We start from the raw sequence: 19752 nt of genomic DNA, 5'->3' as shown, positions 1-19752 counted from the left end.
ACACTATAATACTTCCAGTATGTTTTGTTTTATTGCTTCTTATCATGCCGAACATGCATATGCAGTCTGGACAAATCCCACATCGAGGTATCCTCCTCGGAGGGGTCTCTGGGCCCGTCGGCGATGAACAACGATTCACTCCCGACAGCCTCCTCCCCCAGGCCCGCGGATGACACCGAGGTGTTGTCTGAAAGGATACCGGGCCAAGGGGAGACAGTTCTGGAGACGCCCCCAGACGAAATCCTAGTCACCAGGCGCATGGGGGGGGGGGGAAGACCCCCATGGACTCTGATAACGACGGCCGCAACCAGTTTGGCCCCCAGCCGGATACGGCTCCAGAACCCCCAGCGAGCCGCCTGTACCGATGACCTCTGTCCATCCAGATGCATCAGAAAACTTGCTGAAAGCGCTTCGTGGCGCTTACATTGATGAAGAACACCGTACCATTATGAGTACGGTGATTGAGAAGGTCCGATCCGCCAAAGGCGGATTGACCGAAGCCTGCGCTAGCCTCCTAACAGGCTTTGTGGTAAGTAATAAAATTGTTAGAAGATATCACAGTATAGCCAGTAGCCCCTGATGCTCTATTTGGTGTTCGGAAAGAAAGGCCGAACAGAGGATCAAAATAACATTCACATGAGTCTAATAGAAGATGTCTATGTGAATAAGCAGGCGTCGCTGCTGGCCGCTGCCGCTCGTACTGCGGAGTTCTCCGGGCTGAAGCGGGACCTGGAGCGGACCGAGGGAGAGCTCGGCCTCGTGAAGAGGCAGCTCGAGGAAAACAAAGGTACACAACACCCCGTCTGTATATTTATAAAGGAAAAATGGTTTCTGCTAATAGAAGCGTGATACGTCTCCAACGTATCTACAATTTTTGATTGTTCCATGCTATTATATTATCCTTTTTGGATGTTTATGGGCTTTATTTTACACATTTATATCATTTTTGGGACTAACCTACTAACCGGAGGCCCAACCCATATTGCTGTTTTTTTTTGCCTATTTCAGTATTTCGAAGAAAAGGAATATCAAACAGAGTCCAAACGGAATGAAACCTTCAGGAGCGTGATTTTTGGAACGAACGTGATCTAGAGGACTTGGAGTGCAAGCCAAGAAGCTGCCGAGGCTCCCACAAGATAGGAGGGCGCGCCCCCCCTGTAGGGCGTGCCTCCTATCTTGTGGGCCCCTCGGGCGGCCACCGACGTACTTCTTCCTCCTATATATACCTACGTACCCCGAAAACATCTAGGAGCAGGACGAAACACAATTTCCACCACCGTAACCTTCTGTATCCGCGAGATCTCATCTTGGAGCCTTCGCCGGCACTCTGCCGGAGGGGGAATCGACCATGGAGGGCCTCTACATCAACATCCTTGCCCCTCCGATGAGTTGTGAGTAGTTTACCACAGACCTACGAGTCCATAGTTATTAGCTAGATGGCTTATTCTCTATTTTTGGATCTCAATACAATGTTCTCCCCCTCTCTTGTGGAGATCTATTCGATGTAAACTCTTTTTGCGGTGTGTTTGTTGAGATCCGATGAATTGTGGGTTTATGATCAAGTTTATCTATGAACAATATTTGAATCTTCTCTGAATTCTTTTATGTATGATTGAGTTATCTTTGCAAGTCTCTTTGAATTATCAGTTTGGTTTGGCCTACTAGATTGACCTTTCTTGCCATGGGAGAAGTGCTTAGCTTTGGGTTCAATCTTGCGGTGTCCTTATCCAGTGACAGAAAGGGTTGCAAGCCACGTATTGTATTGTTGCCATCGAGGATAACAAGATGGGGTTTATATCATATTGCTTGAGTTTATCCCTCTACATCATGTCATCTTGCTTAATGCATTACTCTGTTCTTATGAACTTAATACTCTAGATGCTGGCAGGAGTCGGTCGATGTGTGGAGTAATAGTAGTAGATGCAGGCAGGAGTCGGTCTACTTGTTATGGACGTGATGCCTATATACATGATCATGCCTAGATAATCTCATAACTATGCGCTTTTCTATTAATTGCTCGACAGTAATTTGTTCACCCACCGTAATACTTATGCTATCTTGAGTGAAGCCACTAGTGAAACCTATGGCCCCCGGGTCTATCTCTTATCATATTTGCTTTCAATCTACTTTTATTTGCATATTTACTTTTTGCATCTATATTATAAAATACTAAAAATATATTTATCTTATCATACTATCTTTATTAGATCTCACTTTTGCAAGTGGCCGTGAAGGGATTGACAACCCCTTTATTGCGTTGGTTGCGAGTTCTAAGTTTGTTTTTGTAGGTGTGCGGGACTTTTGAGGAGCCTCCTACTAGATTGATACCTTGGTTCTCAAAAACTGAGGGAAATACTTACGCTACTATCGCTGCATCACCCTCTCCTCTTCGAGGAAAACCAACGCAAGCTCAAGACGTAGCAAGAAGGATTTCTGGCACCGTTGCCGGGGAGGTCTTCGCTCAAGTCAAGACATACCAAGTACCCATCACAAACCCATCTCCCTCGCATTTACATTATTTGCCATTTGCCTCTCGTTTTCCTCTCCCCCACTTCACCCTTGCCGTTTTATTCGCCCTCTCTTTCCCAATCTCCTCCTCTCTTTTTCGCTTGCCTTTTTCTGCTTGCTTGTGTGCCTGTTTGTCCTTATGGCTTCGCCTAAGGGTCCTGACCACCTTCTCAGAAGGATGGAAGAGATTGAATCAAATATTAGAAGCTTTATGAATATGCAATTTGAGCATAATAATTTTTTTAGAAAAGAGCTTAAGGAACAAAAAGTTTTTTTGGGGTTTATGAACAAAGAGCTTGATGATATGAATAAAGAATTTTATGGTGTTAATGCTCAAATTACCCGTCTCGAAAATGTTATAGCCAAAATTTCTGATAAGCAAGCCACCTTAGTCAATAAGATGGCCGCTAAACCAGAAAAGTTAGATGAAAATAATGATGAGGATCTTAAAGTTATTGATGCATCTACTATCAGATCTATGTTTTGCAATATGAATTTTGATAATTATGGGACTGATGATGAATCAACTTTGCCTAGAAGGCGTCCCAAGAATTGGGAGTCTTTAGATCTTGATGCTAAATTTGGTAAAAGTGAGATTGGAGAGTCCTCAACTTCCAATAACATTGAACCTACTATCTCGGATTTCAAGGAATTTGATTATGATAATTGTTCTTTAAAAGGTTGTATTTCCTTGTTGCAATCCGTTGTTAATTCTCCTCATGCTTATAGTCAAAATAAAGCTTTTACCAAACATATCGTTGATGCCTTGATGCAATCTTCTGATGAAAAACTTAATTTGGAAATTTCTATACCTAGAAAACTTAATGATGAGTGGGAACCTACTATAAAGATATGGACTAAATATTATGAGTGTTTTGCTTTGTGTGATTTGGGTGCTAGTGTTTCCATGATTCTGAAAACTTTATGTGATATTCTAGGTTTCCATGATCTTGATGATTGCTCTTTAAGTTTGCACCTTGCGGATTCCTCCATTAAAAAGCCAATGGGAAGGATCAATGATGTTCTTATTGTTGCAAATAGAAATTTGGTGCCCGTGGATTTTATCGTTCTTGATATAGATTGCAATCTTTCTTGCCCTATTATTCTTGGTAGACCTTTCCTTAGAACGATTGGTGCGATTATTGATATGAAGGAAGGGAATATTAGATTCCAATTTCAATTAAAGAAAGGCATGGAGCACTTTCCAAGAAATAAAGTCAAATTACCTTATGAATCTATCATGCGTGCTACTTATGAATTTAGTGCCAAAGAGGGCACTCGTTAGATCTATCTTTGCTTTTATGCCTAGCTAGGGCGTTAAACGATAGCGCTAGTTGGGAGGCAACCCAATTTTCTTTATGTTTTTGTTTTTGCTCCTGTTTAGTAATAAATCTTGCATCTACCTTCTGTTTAGATGTGTTTTTATCTTCTAATTAGTGTTCGTGCCAAGTAGAACCTATAGGATAACCTACGATGATAGTTGATTTGATTTTGCTGAAAAACAGAAACTTTGCACGCACGAATATAATTTTATTAAATCACAGGAACGTGATTTTGCGTTGATTTTTTTGCTTACGTTCAATAAACAAATTGTACAGGACTTCCTATTTTTGTAGGATTTTTAGAGTTCCAGAAGTTTGCGTTAGTTACAGATTGCTACAGACTGTTCTGTTTTTGACAGATTCTGTTTTTCGTGTGTTGTTTGCTTATTTTGATGCATCTATGGCTAGTAAAATAGTTTATAAACCATAGAGAAGTTGGAATACAGTAGGTTTAACACCAAAATAAATAAATAATGAGTTCATTACAGTACCTTATGTGGTTGTTTTGTTTTCTTTCACTAACGGAGCTTATAAGATTTCCTGTTGAGTTTTGTGTTGTGAAGTTTTCTAGTTTTGGGTAAAGCTTTTATGGACTTTGGAATAAAGGGTGGCAAGAGCCTAAGCTTGGGGATGCCCAAGGCACCCCAAGATATTCAAGAATAGCCAAAAGCCTAAGCTTGGGGATGCCCCGGGAAGGCATCCCCTCTTTCGTCTTCGTTCATTGGTAACTTTACTTGGAGCTATATTTTTATTCGCCACATGATATGTATTTTGCTTGGAGCGTCGTGTATTATATTAGTCTTTGCTTTTTAGTTTATCACAATCATCCTTGCTGTACACACCTTTTGGGAGAAGCCTATTTGATTAGAATTTGCTAGAATACTCTATATGCTTCACTTATATCTTTTGAGCTTGATAGTTTTTGCTCTAGTGCTTCACTTATATCTTTTAGAGCACGGTGGTGATTTATTTTTATAGAAATTACTAGTCTCTCATGCTTCACTTATATCTTTTATAGCATGGTGGTGATTTATTTTTGTATAAATTACTAGTCTCTCATGCTTCACTTATATTATTTTGAGAGTCTTTTAGAACAGCATGGTATTGCTATGGTTATAAAATTGGTCCTAGAATGGTAGGCATCCAAGTTGGGTATAATAAAAACTATCATAGGAATTGAATTGGATGCTATGATCAATTTGATACTTGATAATTGTTTTGAGATATGGAGGTAGTGGTATTAAAGTCATGCTAGTTGGGTGATTATGAATTTAAAGAATGCTTGTGTTGAAGTTAGCAAGTCCCGTAGCATGCACGTATGGTTAAAGTTGTGTAACAATTTTGAAACATGAAGTGTACCTGGCTTGTGCATCCTTATGAGTGGCGGTCGGGGACGAGCGATGGTCTTTTCCTACCAATCTATCCCCCTAGGAGCATGCGCATAGTACTTGGTTTTTGATGACTTCTAAATTTTTGCAATAAGTATATGCGTTCTTTTAACTAATGTTGAGTCCATGGATTATACACACTTTTACCTTTCCGCCTTTGCTAGCCTCTTCGGTACCGTGCAGTGCCCTTTCTCACCTTGAGAGTTGGTGCAAACTTCGCCGGTGCATCCAAACCCCGTGATAGGATACGCTCCATCACACATAAACCTCCCTATATCTTCCTCAAAACAGCCACCATACCTACCTATTATGGCATTTCCATAGCCATTCCGAGATATATTGCCATGCAACTTTCCACCGTTCCGTTCATCATTATCATGACATACTTTACTTTTGTCATATTGCCATTGCATGATCATGTAGTTGACATCGTATTTGTGGCAAAGCCACCATGCATTATTTTTCATACATGTCACTCTTGATTCATTGCACCATCCCGGTACACCGCCGGAGGCATTCATATAGTCATATCTTGTTCTAGTTTCGAGTTGTAGTTCTTATGTTGTAATCAATAGAAGTGTGATGATCATCATTATTAGAACATTGCCCAAAGAAAAAAAAAGAAAAAAAAGAAAGGCCAAAAATAAAAAAAAGAAAGGCCCAAAAAAAGAAAAAAAATAAAAAAAATAAAAAGGGCAATGTTACTATCTCTTTTTCCACACTTGTGCTTCAAAGTAGCACCTTGTTCTTCATGTACTGAGTTTCATATATTGTGCTTCAAAGTAGCGCCATGTTTTTCATATAGTGAGTCTCATAAGTTGTCTTTTCATACTAGTGGGAATTTTACATTATAGAACTTGGCTTGTATATTCCTACGATGGGCTTCCTCAAATGCCCTAGGTCTTCGTAAGCAAGCAAGTTGGATGCACACCCACTAGTTTTCTTTTGTTGAGCATTCATTTATAGCTCTAGTGCATTCGTTGCATGGCAATCACTACTCCTCATGTTGACATCAATTGATGGGCATCTCCATAGCCCGTTGATTATCCTCGTCAATGTGAGAATTTCTCCTTTTTTTGTCTTCTCCACACAATCCCCATCATCATATTCTATTCCACCCATAGTGCTATATCCATGGCTCACGCTCATGTATTGCATGAAGGTTGAAAAAGTTTGAGATTATTTAAGTATGAAACAATTGCTTGGCTTGTCATCGGGGGTATAGAAGTTGGGAACATCTTTGTGTGACGAAAATGAAGCATAGCCTAACTATATGATTTTGTAGGGATGAACTTTCTTTTGCCATGTTATTTTGAGAAGACATGATTACTTTGATTAGTATGCTTGAAGTATTACTATTTCTTTTATCAATATGAACTTTTATTTTGAATCATTTGGATCTGAATATTCATGCCACAATAAAGAAAATTACATTATGAATTATGCTAGGTAGCATTCCACATCAAAAATTCTCTTTTTATCATTTACCTACTCGAGGACGAGCAGGAATTAAGCTTGGGGATGCTTGATACGTCTCCAACGTATCTATAATTTTTGATTGTTCCATGCTATTATATTACCCCTTTTGGATGTTTATGGGCTTTATTTTACACATTTATATCATTTTTGGGACTAACCTACTAACCGGAGGCCCAGCCCATATTGCTGTTTTTTTTGCCTATTTCAGTATTTCAAAGAAAAGGAATATCAAACGGAGTCCAAACGGAATGAAACCTTCGGGAGCGTGATTTTTGGAACGAACGTGATCCAGAGGACTTGGAGTGCAAGCCAAGAAGCTGCCGAGGCTCCCATGAGATAGGAGGGCACCCCCCTTATAGGGTGCGCCCCCTGTCTCGTGGGCCCCTCGGGCGGCCACCGACGTACTTCTTCCTCCTATATATACCTACGTACCCCGAAAACATCCAGGAGCAGGACGAAACACAATTTCCACCACCGTAACCTTCTGTATCCGCGAGATCTCATCTTGGAGCCTTTGCCGGCACTCTGTCGGAGGGGGAATCGACCATGGAGGGCCTCTACATCAACATCCTTGCCCCTCCGATGAGTTGTGAGTAGTTTACCACAGACCTACGGGTCCATAGTTATTAGCTAGATGGCTTCTTCTCTCTTTTTGGATCTCAATACAATGTTCTCCCCCTCTCTTGTGGAGATCTATTCGATGTAAACTCTTTTTGTGGTGTGTTTGTCGAGATCCGATGAATTGTGGGTTTATGATCAAGTTTATCTATGAACAATATTTGAATCTTCTCTGAATTCTTTAATGTATGATTGAGTTATCTTTGCAAGTCTCTTCGAATTATCAGTTTGGTTTGGCCTACTAGATTGACCTTTCTTGCCATGGGAGAAGTGCTTAGCTTTGGGTTCAATCTTGCGGTGTCCTTACCCAGTGACAGAAAGGGTTGCAAGGCACGTATTGTATTGTTGCCATCGAGGATAACAAGATGGGGTTTATATCATATTGCTTGAGTTTATCCCTCTACATCATGTCATCTTGCTTAATGCGTTACTCTGTTCTTATGAATTTAATACTCTAGATGCAGGCAGGAGTCGGTCGATGTGTGGAGTAATAGTAGTAGATGCAGGCAAGAGTCGGTCTACTTGTTATGGACGTGATGCCTATATACATGATCATGCCTAGATAATCTCATAACTATGCGCTTTTCTATCAATTGCTCGACAGTAACTTGTTCACCCACCGTAATACTTATGCTATCTTGAGAGATGCCACTAGTGAAACCTATGCCCCCCAGGTCTATCTCTTATCATATTTGCTTTCAATCTACTTTTATTTGCATCTTTACTTTTTGCATCTATATTATAAAATACCAAAAATATATTTATCTTATCATACTATCTTTATTAGATCTCACTTTCGCAAGTGGCCGTGAAGGGATTGACAACCCCTTTATTGTGTTGGTTGCGAGTTCTCAGTTTGTTTGTGTAGGTGCGCGGGACTTTTGAGGAGCCTCCTACTGGATTGATACCTTGGTTCTCAAAAACTGAGGGAAATACTTACGCTACTATCGCTGCATCACCCTCTCCTCTTCGAGGAAAACCAACGCAAGCTCAAGAGGTAGCAAAGCGTCATGAATTTTAATAGGGGCCACGACCAAAGTGGCGGCCCTTAAGAAGGCGCTAACCGAGGCTAAAGACAAAGCGGCCAAGGAACGTGCCGAGCGCGAGAAGCAAGAGGCCCGGGTCAACAAGGTCCAGCAAGAGCTCCAGGATTTCGTCCAGAAATACGAGTCCTTGGAGCGTGACTCTAATACTCAAGAGTCCGAGCTTGCTAAGGCCCTCCAGAGCATGCAAGACGCCAAAGCCAAAGCCCAAAAAGCCCTCCAGGAGATTCAGGCGGTCAAGAAGATTGCGGCGGGTAAGGCATTCATTATGCAAAGCAAGCATGTGAAGGAGACTTTCCTTTTACTTACCCAAATTTGGAGCTCTCCAGGAGCGTTCGCAGATCTACCATGCAGCATATCTGATGCCGCAGAGTTCTACCGAGCCGAAGAAGGGAGCTCGACGGAGAAGTTGTTCTGGTCTCAGTATCTTGGGACAGAACATCCGATGCCCTTGAGCCACCAGCTGAAGCAACTGGTCGAACTGCACAAGGCAGCCGAACTGGCCATGAAGGACCTCATAATCCGGCTGTGGCCTGCCGAGCCTATGCCCAGCAGCTACTTCGGCCTCGTGAAGTATCTTGTGAATGCCTGCCCGCGGCTTGAAGTCATAAAGCGGTCAGTTTGCATTGAAGGTGTGCGTATGGCCTTCGCCCGTGCAAAAGTGCACTGGGCGAAGATGGATGCCGAGAAGCTGATGACCGAAGGGCCACCAAAGGGCAAGGAGCACCGCCGGCCCGAAAAATATTATGATAGTGTCCTGAAGGGCTCCTGCCTTGTGGCAGAGCAATGTGCTAAGGATGTAATCTTTGAGTGAATGTACTCATTTTATCCTGTAATATGAAACAAGTTCATTTGCGCAATATAACACTTGTTGATTTAAAATTTTACCTTCTGTGCGGCCGTTTATTAAATCTGAGAGTTGGCCGGTCGTCGGCTTCTACCCCATGTAAGTAGTACAAGGGTGTTCGGGATAAATCTAAACACTCTTTATCCAAACTTTTGGTCCTTTAAGGAGGTGTTTAGCGCAACGAACAAGGAAATCGGACTATACAGCTTTATCACGCTCACTTAGCCATAGAAGTTCTATAATTTTAAATTTTGGCGTAGCCCATGGTATTCGGAAGGCCGAACTTGGGGCGCTATACATGCCTAAATCGGACAAAGGCCGATTCCTCGCCCAAAGCGGAAAAAATCATTAAGGATTTGAAACCTCTCGAACAGCGACCAGCTCTCGCCGCATCATGATAGTCAGTTTTCGGCTTTCTCTACTGAGGTGCTCGTCCGGAAGAACTGGGACACAATCGCAGTAGTTCTGCCTGCGCCACCTTAGCCGGTATAGCGAAACGTAAGGCAGCAAAACATGGGAGCCGGGCAACCCAACTATTGACCCAAGACATGATTCAGAGCTGATGCATATAATGCTATAAGTTTGGGTTGCCGCATTGTCGAAAGTGTTCGGGCTTTCTTGCCGTGTTATGGGGTACACTGAAGCCCCTGGCGAACTGAACATACCAGAGTGTACGGGTGCAATTTGTAATAAATAAACAGTCAAGGAAAAAGGAGAAGAAATGTAATAATAAGGTGACGCTGTACATTATTTTCCATTGTTTATTTAAATGATACGTCAAGGCATATGTATACAAGTAGTGCGATAAGAAAAATAGGACTATTTGACATGTCCTAACCAAGAGCGAGCTGCGTGTGGGTATGTAAAACAGGTATAGCGATCGTTATCAGAGACCACCTGGGGATTCCCTCGCACGTCAAAGCTTCTTGGCACCTTGGTGTTTCTGTCTCGTGATGGGTCCGATGATCAGGTTATCGGAAGAGCCTCGAGAAGATAGGGACCTGAAAGAAATAAAAGGGTGAAGTGATACGTCTCCAATGTATCTAATTTTCCAAACACTTTTGCCCTTGTTTTGGACTCTAACTTGCATGATTTGAATGAAACTAACCCGGACTGACGCTGCTTTCAGCAGAACTGCCATGATGTTGTTTTATGTGTAGAAAAGAAAAGTTCTCGGAATGTCCTGGAAAACCACGGAGGCACTTTTTGGAATTAATAAGAATTTTTGGCGAAAGAATCAACACCAGGGGGCCCACAAGCTGTCCACAAGATAGGGGGGCGCCCCCCTAGGGCGCGGCCTCCTATCTCGTGGGCCTCGTAGACCTCTACCGACCTCAACTCCAACTCCATATATTCACGTTTGGGGAGAAAAAAAATCAGGGAGAAAGTTTCATCACGTTTGACGACACGGAGCCGCCGCCAAGCCCTAATCTCTCTCGGGAGGGCTGATCTGGAGTCCGTTCGGGGCTCCGGAGAGGGGGATTCGTCGCCGTCGTCATCATCAACCATCCTCCATCACCAATTTCATGATGCTCACCACCGTGCGTGAGTAATTCCATCGTAGGCTTGCTGGATGGTGATGGGTTGGATGAGATTTGCCGTGTAATCAAGTTAGTTTTGTTAGGGTTTGATCCCTAGTATCCACTATGTTCTGAGATTGATGTTGCTATGACTTTGCTATGCTTAATGCTTGTCACTAGGGCCCGAGTGCCATGATTTCAGATCTGAACCTATTATGTTTTCATGAATATATGTGTGTTCTTGATCCTATCTTGCAAGTCTATAGTCACCTATTATGTGTTATGATCCGACAACCCCGAAGTGACAATAATCGGGATACTTCTCGGTGATGACCGTAGTTTGAGGAGTTCATGTATTCACTATGTGCTAATGCTTTGTTCCGGTTCTCTATTAAAAGGAGGCCTTAATATCCATAAGTTTCCACTAGGACCCAGCTTCCACGGGAGGGTAGGACAAAAGATGTCATGCAAGTTCTTTTCCATAAGCACGTATGACTATTTATGGAATACATGCCTACATTACATTGATGAATTGGAGCTAGTTCTATGTCATCCTATGTTATAGCTATTGCATGAGGAATCATATCCGGCATAATTATCCATCACTGATCCATTGCCTACGAGCTTTTCACATATTGTTCTTCGCTTATTTACTTTTCCGTTGCTACTGTTACAACTACTACAAAAACCCAAAAACATTTATCTTTACTTTTGCCACCGTTACCTTCATTATCATACCACTTTTGCTACTAAATACTTTGCTGCAGATACTAAGTTATCCAGGTGTGGTTGAATTGAAAACTCAACTGCTAATACTCAAGAATATTCTTTGGCTCCCCTTGTGTCGAATCAATAAATTTGGGTTGAATACTTTACCCTCGAAAGCTGTTGCGATCCCCTACACTTGTGGGTTATCAAGACTAATTTCTGGCGCCGTTGCCGGGGAGCATAGGTCTATTTTCTGAGTTACTTGGGATTTATATCCGTTGATCACTATGAAGAACTTGAAAGACGCTAAAACCAAGATTTTGCCCTCAACTACGAGGGGAGGTAAGGAACTGCCATCTAGCTCTGCACTAGATTCTCCTTCTGTTATTAGTAGGCTTGCGACACCTAAACCTGCTACTGCTATGAATTCTGATATGTCGCATGTTATTGATGATGCCACTTCTGCTATGCATGATGAAACTACTTCTATGCTTGATACTACTTTGCCATTAGGTGAATTTCTTGATGAACAACTTGCTAGAGTTAGGGGGAATGAAATTACTGAAGAACCTATTATTGATGATAGTGATGATGAAGGTTCTCCCAACGATTATGTATTACATGTTGTTCCTAAGGGTTATGTTATGAATGAAGAAGCTGCTAGGGAAATCTTTGCTTGCAATGATAGATATGATCTTAAGAAATTATTAGCTAAATGGAAGCAGCAGTCTCTTAATGCTAGAATGAAACCTCACCCTGCTTTTGGCACTTCACCTATCTGTGTTACTGATAAGGATTATGAATTCTCTGTTGATCCTGAAATTATTACTTTAGTTGAATCTGATCCTTTTTATGGCCTTGAATCTGAAACTTTTGTGGCACATCTCACCAAGTTAAATGATATAGCTACCCTGTTTACTAATGATGAGAAGTCTCGCTATTTTTATATCCTTAAGATATTTCCGTTCTCATTAAAGGGTGATGCTAAGACTTGGTATAATTCTCTTGTTCCTGGTTGTGTGCGTAGTCCCCAGGATATGATTTATTACTTCTCTACTAAATATTTCCCTGCTCACAAGAAACAAGCTGCCTTGCGGGGAATATATAATTTTGTGCAAATCAAAGAAGAGAGTCTCCCACAAGCTTGGGGGAGGCTTCTCCGGTTACTTAATGCTTTGCCTGATCATCCTCTTAAGAAAAATGAAATACTTGATATCTTTTATAATGGACTAACCGATGCTTCCAAGGACTACATGGATAGTTGTGCTAGTTGTGTTTTCAGGGAAAGAACAGTCGACGAAGCTGAAATACTATTGAATAATATGTTGACTAATGAAAATAATTGGACTCTTCCTGAGCCAATTCCTGAAGTAATTCCTGAACCAATTGAGCCAACTCCTGAGCCTATTCCTAAACCCACTCCGAAGAAGAGAGGTGTTTTATTTCTTAGTCCTGAAGATATGCAAGAGGCAAAGAAATCAATGAAAGAAAAAGGTATTAAAGCTGAAGATGTTAAAAATTTACCTCCTATTGAAGAAATACATGGTCTTAATATACCGCCTGAAGAACCACATTGTCTTGATAACCCGACACAGGTAGTAAAGGTAAATTCTCTCTATAGATATGATAAAGTTGAAATTCCCTCTACTAAATTTCATAGCCCATGCTTAGATGAATTTGATGACTTTATGTCTAGACAAGAAAGGTTTAATGCTTATGTTGGTAGAGAGTTAAACAATAATGCTTTCGAGATAGGACGCGTAGGCGATAATATAGCTAGAGTTAAAGATGAACTTCACCTCGTTAGCAAATATGCTTCTATGGTTGCTACTCAAGCTGAGCAAGTACTCAAAGATCAAAATGATTTGCTTGATGAATTGAATAATAAAAATGACTTTGTTGTTAGAGTGGCTACTAGAACTGGTAGAATGACTCAGGAACCTTTGTATCCTGAAGGCCACCCTAAGAGAATCGAGCAAGATTCTCAGAGAAATAATTTAGAAGCACCTAGTTCTTCTAAAAAGAAGAAAAAGAAAGATGATAGAACTTTGCATGCCTCTAGTGAACCTACTGCAGACACACCTGAGAATCCCAATGATATTTCTATTTCTGATGCTGAAACTCAATCAGGTGATGAACATGAACCTAGTGATAATGTTAATGATAATGTTCATGTTGATGCTCAACCTAGCAAAAACAATGATGTAGAGATTGAACCTGCTGTTGATCTTGAGAACCCACAATCAAATAATCAATGTTATGATAAGAGAGATTTTGTTGCTAGGAAGCACGGTAAAGAAAGAGAACCATGGGTTCAGAAACCCATGCCCTTTCCTCCTAAACCATCGAAGTCAAAGGATGATGAGGATTTTGAGCGCTTTGCCGAAATGATTAGACCTATTTTCTTACGTTTGCGCTTAACTGATATGCTCAAAGTAAATCCTTATGCTAAGTATGAAGGATATCATTACAAATAAAAGTAAGATACCGGAAGCTGAAATTTCCACCATGCTTGCTAATTACACTTTTAAGGGTGAAATACCAAAGAAACTTGGAGATCCGGGTGTGCCAACTATACCATGCTCCATTAAAAGAAATTATGTTAGAACTGCTTTATGTGATCTTGGAGCCGGTGTTAGTGTTATGCCTCTCTCTTTATATCGTAGACTTGAATTGAATAAGTTGACACCTACTAAAATATCTTTGCAAATGGCTGATAAATCAACTCCTATACCTGTCGGTATTTGTGAGGACGTGCCTGTTGTGGTTGCAAATGTCACTATCTTAACGGACTTTGTTATTCTTGATATTCCCGAGGACGATAGTATGTCTATTATCCTTGGTATACCTTTTCTTAATACTGTAGGGGCTGTTATTGATTGCAACAAAGGCGATGCCACTTTTCATGTTAATGGTAATGAGCATACGGTACACTTTCCGAGGAAACAATCTCAAGTTCATAGCATCAATTCTATTGAAAAAGTTCCAACTATCATTTTTGGAGGTTTTGAATTTCCTCTTCCTACTATCAAGAAAAAGTATGATATTATTATTGTTGGGGATTTTCATATCCCCGTTGAGGTAACTTAGTGTCATTCGAAATTTCTCTGGTTCCGTGTTATTCGGAATGAGTTTGTTAACAAGACTTGATCAACCTTGTTAGTGGATTCATCTTGATGATCACGAGATGGATGAAACTAGAAGGCACAACCTTCTGTACCCTCTTTTTACTTTCTGTTAGTTAGAATAAATTAAGCAAAAATAGTACTATATGTCTGTTTTCTGAATTATCCGTGCATTAAAAAATAGTCCAAAAATAAAAGTGTTCCAAATGCCCTGCAAATTTAGTATGTTTTTTCTGGAATATTTGAGGATTTTAGGCACTGAAATCACTGCAGGAGGGGCAAGCACATGCCACGGGAGTGGAGGGCGCGCCCCCGTGTCTCGTGGGCCCCTGGTGGCCCCCCTCCACTTATGCCAGCACCCACGCACTTCATCTTCTACCCAAAAAAATCCCCATCCAGCTCAAGCACGAGTTCTAGCTCGTTTTGCTGCGATTTTCGATCTCTTAGCTCAAAGCTCCATTTAGAAAACTGCTTTGGGAGATTGTTGCTTGGTATGTGACTCCTCCATTGGTCCAATTAGTTTTTGTTCTAGTGCTTTATTCATTGCAAATTTTTGCTGCATAGGTGACCATGTTCTTGAGCTTGCATGTTAAATTTATGAGGTCCCAAGCCATTCCAATGCATGATATAGGCTCTAGGCACTTGTAGGAGTAGTTGCTATCAATCTTGTTTAGTTTTATTCACTTCTATTTTGAAGTTACTAAAATTTTAGAAATTTTCAGAAAAAGAAATATGCTTAGAAGAATGTACCAAGGTGGTTCCTCGGCAAAGAAAGGGCCAAGAATTGCTATACGTGAGCAAGATGTTAAATTGCCGAGGGACGCCAATGTACGGGCTTGTGAGTGACCATCCGATGATTTTATTGTCGAAGCAGGCTTCAAGGAGGAATTTGACGCGTATGTGCGTAATGCCGAGCTGGAGGACTTCTTGCAAGATAAGTGTCCTCAGTACTATCAATTGACTGATTCCTTTGTGCGGAGGTTCCAATATAACTGTACGCGTAATTCTCCTAGTGTCATGTTTGATATTTATGATACATCTTATACCATGGATTTAGAGGATTTCACAACTGCTTGCAAACTCCCGTAGTGGGGTAATATTAATGATCCTCACAAATCTGAATTTAGAGATTTTCTTGCTAGTATCACTATGGGAGAATCTAGGGACATAGCACAAGCTACCATAGGGAGCATTCATTTTCCTGCTATACATTATTTTGCTCCCTTTATTTGTAGATGCATTAACGGTAAGGATGAAGCATGTCAGATGTGTGTCCCTGATCTTTGTGTCCTCAAGAGTGCTGTGTCAGGTTATAAAGTTTATAACTTGGGGGCAATAGTTGCACGTAGGTTGCAGAATAATAGTAGAAGGGGGAGTTATTTCGAGGATTTTATGCAATCCGTGTGGCTAATTTTCTTAATATAGCTCCACGAGAGGGGGATATGATTTTACCTCCTGTTTATTTGGATAAAGAAGCTATGTTCGATCATCATTTTCTTGAGAGGAATGAACAATTCCTCCAATATCGACTAATCTATGACAGACGCAACATCGTCCCTGTTACTCTTCCTGCTCCCTACCTTTTTGATTATCTGGCAAAATGAAGATATGTTGTCACCAGGGAAGAAGCAGCTGAATACGAGAGGGGAATGGAGGCAGCTCGCCAACACGCTGCTGCTCAGGAGGCTGTTGCCTCTGCATCTCAGTACAACCCCAGTTTCACTTATGGATATCAGCCAGGCAGTCATTGGTATTAAACCAACTTAGGCCAAAAGCCTAAGCTTGGGGGAGTACATATCTCTCACCGACTTTACATTCATGTTCACACACTAGTCGTCGGTGCTCATACTCTTTCATTGTATTATCCATGCTAGTTTGAATTTCTTTTTCTAGTTTTCTTCTTGTGTGTTTGATAAACCTTAAGAGAAAAACCAAAAAAATTAGTTAGTTTAATTTCCATGCTTGTAGTAGAAATTAAAATGAAAACCCAAAAATATTTCTAGTTCCTCTTTTTGCTTGTTGGGAGCTTTCCTGTGTAAATAGTTTTATTTTCTTTTCTTTCTTTTGGGGGTCGAGATGACCATATTGAAAATGCTTAGTGGCTCTCATATGCATGATTGTTTATTTAATTCAGAGCCCATATTACTTGTCTTCTCTCTTGAGTTGAATGCTTGCAGATTCCAGCTTAGTCCAATGCACGTGCACTATTATTATTATACACATCGTTCGGTCGTGCAAATGAAAGGCAATAATAAAGATATATGATGGACTTATTGGGATGAGAAAAGCTGGTATGAACTCGACCTCTCTTGTTTTTGTAAATATAATGAGTTCATTGTTCCTGAGTCAGCTATTTTGAAGTAAACATATTTGCAATGACATTTAGAGATTATAGTTGCTTGCGCCATGCTTGATTAGCTATGAGTTATAATGGTTTACCTTGCATGCCAACATGCTATTAGAATGATTATGATGTGGTATGATGGGTTGGTATCCTCCTTTGAATGTATTAAGTGACTTGACTTGGCACATGTTCACACATGTAGTTGAATCAAATCAACATAGCCTTCATGATATTTATGTTCATGGTGGATTATATCCTACTCATGCTTGTACTTGATGTGAATTAATTTTAATGCATGTTTACGACTGTTGTCGCTCTCTCAGTTGGTCGCTTCCCAGTCTTTTGCTAGCCTTCACCTGTACTAAGCGGGAATACTGCTTGTGCATCCAAACTCCTTAAACCCCAAAGTTGTTCCATATGAGTCCACTATACCTTCCTATATGCGGTCTTTACCTGTCGTTCCAAGTAAATTTGTATGTGCCAAACTTCAAACCTTCAAATGAAATTCTGTTTTGTATGCTCGAGCAGCTCATGTTACAACTAGGGCTGCCTATATCTTCCATGCTAGGTGGGTTATTCTCACGAGGAGTGGACTCCGCTCCTATTTCACGAGAAAGGGCCGGTAACCGGGATGCCCAGTCCCATGATCCAAAAAGATCAAAGCAAATCAAAATAATTAAACAAACTCCCCCGGGGCTGTTGTATGTTGGAGGCACTCGTTGTTTTGAGCAAGCCATGGATTGATGCTTGTTGGTGGTTGGGGGAGTATAAACCCTTACCATTCTGTTTGGGAACTGCCTATAATGCATTTAGTATGGAAGATACAACCATCTCATAGTTGTTGCGTTGACAGTGAAAGTATGCTGCTCAAAATGTTATTCAATCTCTATTTTAAAATCGAGCTCTGGCACCTCTACAAGTCCCTGCTTCCCTCTATGAAGGGCCTATCTAATTAGTTTTATATTGAGTCATCACCCTTGTTATTAAAAGCACCCGCTGGAGGGCACACTGTCATTTGCATTCATTATTATTGTTTTACATTGGGTATTACTTGACTGGATCTCTTTTACCATGAATTACAATGTTTAGTCAGTCCTTGATCTTTAAAGGTGCTCTGCATTTATGTTTTGTGGTCTCAGAAAGGGCTAGCGAGATACCATTTTGTTATATCATGTTATGATTGTTTTGAGAAAGTGTTGTCATCCGAGTTTTATTATTATGGCTCGCTAGCTGATTATGCTATTGATATGAGTAATTGTGAGACCTATGTGTTATTGTGAGTATGGTTAGTTCATAATATTTGCTGAAACTTGAATGCTGGCTTTTCATGCTACAACAACAAGAGCAAATAGAGTTTGTAAAAGTTTTTCTTTATCACTTTCAGTTTATCAACTGAATTTCTTGAGGACAAGCAAAGGTTTAAGCTTGGGGGAGTTGATACGTCTCCAACGTATCTACTTTTCCAAACACTTTGCCCTTGTTTTGGACTCTAACTTGCATGATTTTAATGAAACTAACGCGGATTGACGCTGTTTTAAGCAGAACTGCCATGATGTTATTTTATGTGTAGAAAATAAAAGTTCTCGGAATGTCCTGGAAATCCACGGAGGAACTTTTTGGAATTAATAAGAATTTTTGGGGAAAGAATCAACACCAGGGGGCCCACAGGCTGTCCACGAGACAGGGGCCCCCCCAGGGCGCGGCCTCCTATCTTGTGGGCCCCCTGGATCTCTACCGACCTGAACTCCAACTCCATATATTCACGTTCGGGGAGAAAAAAATCAAGGAGAAAGTTTCATCGCGTTTTACGACACAGAGCCGCCGCCAAGCCCTAATCAGTCTCGGGAGGGCTGATCCGGAGTCCATTCGGGGCTCCGGAGAGGGCGATTCGTCGCCGTCATCATCATCAACCATCCTCCATCACCAATTTCATGATGCTCACCGCCGTGCGTGAGTAATTCCATCATAGGATTGCTGGACGGTGATGGGTTGGATGAGATTTACCATGTAATCAAGTTAGTTTGTTGGCGAACGTTGCAGAAAATAAAAATTTTCCTACGGTTTCACCAAGATCAATCTGTGAGTTCATCTAGCAACGAGAGAGAGGAGTGCATTTACATACCCTTGTAGATTGAGCGGAAGCGTTCAAGAGAACGGGGTTGAGGGAGTCGTACTCGTTGTGATCTAAATCACCGAAGATCCTAGTGCCGAACGGACGGACCTCCGCGTTCCACACACGTACGGTCAGCGTGACGTCTCCTCCTTCTTGATACAGCAAGGAGGAAGGAGAGGTTGATGAAGATCCAGCAGCACGACGGCGTGGTGGTGGATGCAGCAGGGATCCCGGCAGGGCTTCGCCAAGCGTCTGCGGGAGGGAGAGGTGTAGCAAGGGGGAAGGGAGGCGCCAAGTGCAAAAGGGGAAGTTCATGTTGACATGAGCGTTGGCCATTTGATCTACAAGACATTTTTGCAAAGATTTTAGACTAAGTTCATGATAATTAAGTTCATCTAATCAAATTATTTAATGAACTCCCACTCAGATTAAACATCCCTCTAGTCATCTAAGTGTTACATGATCCGAGTCGACTAGGCCGTGTCCGATCATCACGTGAGACGGACCAGTCATCATCGGTGAACATCTCCATGTTGATCGTATCTTCCATATGACTCATGTTCGACCTTTTGGTCTCTTGTGTTCCGAGGCCATGTCTGTACATGCTAGGCTCGTCAAGTTAACCTAAGTGTTTTGCATGTGTAAATCTGTCTTACACCCGTTGTATGTGAATGTTAGAATCTATCACAACCGATCATCACGTGGTGCTTCGAAACAACGAACTGTCGCAACGGTGC

This window comes from Triticum aestivum, chromosome 1B (genome assembly GCF_018294505.1).
Source record: "Triticum aestivum cultivar Chinese Spring chromosome 1B, IWGSC CS RefSeq v2.1, whole genome shotgun sequence".
In the NCBI taxonomy this organism is placed as follows: domain Eukaryota; kingdom Viridiplantae; phylum Streptophyta; class Magnoliopsida; order Poales; family Poaceae; genus Triticum; species Triticum aestivum.
Note: the sequence above shows the minus strand (reverse complement) of the source record.